The sequence below is a fragment of the Schistocerca cancellata genome, chromosome 9 (assembly GCF_023864275.1).
Source record: "Schistocerca cancellata isolate TAMUIC-IGC-003103 chromosome 9, iqSchCanc2.1, whole genome shotgun sequence".
NCBI lineage: Eukaryota > Metazoa > Arthropoda > Insecta > Orthoptera > Acrididae > Schistocerca > Schistocerca cancellata.
The window spans coordinates 102889181-102890469 of record NC_064634.1 but is presented as its reverse complement, the minus strand read 5'-3'; the positions used below and the strand labels follow the sequence as shown (position 1 = coordinate 102890469).

Genomic DNA, 1289 nt, shown 5'->3' with positions numbered 1-1289 from the left:
CGGTCGGTCGATACCGGTGGGTCTTCCGAGGGCTGTTCAGACGGAGCATTCCTATTTCACATAATGATGTTGATGTTGATGTTGCTTGGCCATCCCAGTCTTCCTCCACAGGCTGATGTATGACCAACTCTGTTCAGCATATTTAAGTCATTCTCATGCAGCATGTGTTGTGCCGCTCTGTCTCACCACACGGGGAACGTAGCTTAGTCTGGGTCAGGTTTTAATGCAGTAGATAACGTCAACAGACGCATAAATATAGTACAGACTTGTTAGCCACCTGGGCAACGTCAATCAAAAAGTTAACTTGGATATTCGTTAATCCGTTACTGAAAAAGTTAATTTGTTTATACTTTAAAGCGTTACTTTACAGGAGATTTATCGTAAGTTAAAGTTAATCCGTCCACCACCAGTAATGGAGGGTCAAGCTTTGACAATGGCAGCCACTCGTGCAGGCGAAACATCACAGAAATCCTCAAACAAACGTCGGCCGAAGAACCCGAGGCAGAAGCCAACAGGCAGTTTGTCAACAAGTTTCCACGAAATCATTAACAATTTTAAAGTTAATTGTTAATCGTCAATTCGTTTACTATTCATTACCCCACATTAGCTTGAGACACACCGCTGCCAATTGCTACAGTGCCAAAAGACTTTCCAATGCTTCTCTGCCGTATTCTTTTAACCGGATCACTACTACTGGCTCCTCTGCCGATATCTGAATGCCCAAGATTGACTTTTCTTTTTGGCTTCTCTCGACCGGACTCTGCCTTCACCTTTTCTGACAGAGATTTGGGTGCTCTCCATATGTTAAAGTTGGAAGCGCGAGCCCTAATTGTTGCCCTTCTAGGCAAGCACAGTTTACTATCGAAAAGTATTTCTTTTCCAGATCTGGATACAAAATTTACGTAATCATTTAAATGTGGCCACCTATTTTCATCATCAGCGGCCTTGCCGCAGTGGATACACCGGTTCCCGTCAGATCACCGAAGTTAAGCGCTGTCGGGCGTGGCCAGCACTTGGATGGGTGACCATCCAGACCGCCATGCGCTGTTGCCATTTCTCGGGGTGCACTCAGCCTCGTGATGCAAATTGAGGAGCTACTCGACCGAATAATGGCGGCTCCGGTCAAAGAAAACCATCGTAACGACCGGGAGAGTGGTGTGCTGACCACACGCCCCTCCTATCTGCATCCTTATCTGCGGATGACACGGCGCTCGGATGGTCCCGATGGGCCGCTTGTGGCCTGAAGACGGAGTGCATTTTCATCAGCTGTGGAACTAGAATCCGATTCA

The 1289-nt window shown here is 47.0% G+C and overlaps 1 pseudogene; it reads left to right on the top strand.

Moving 5' to 3' along the window:
- The first annotated feature begins 935 nt into the window (after positions 1 to 935).
- On the top strand, positions 936 to 1053 carry LOC126102307 (5S ribosomal RNA; annotated as a pseudogene).
- The last annotated feature ends 236 nt before the right edge of the window (positions 1054 to 1289 follow it).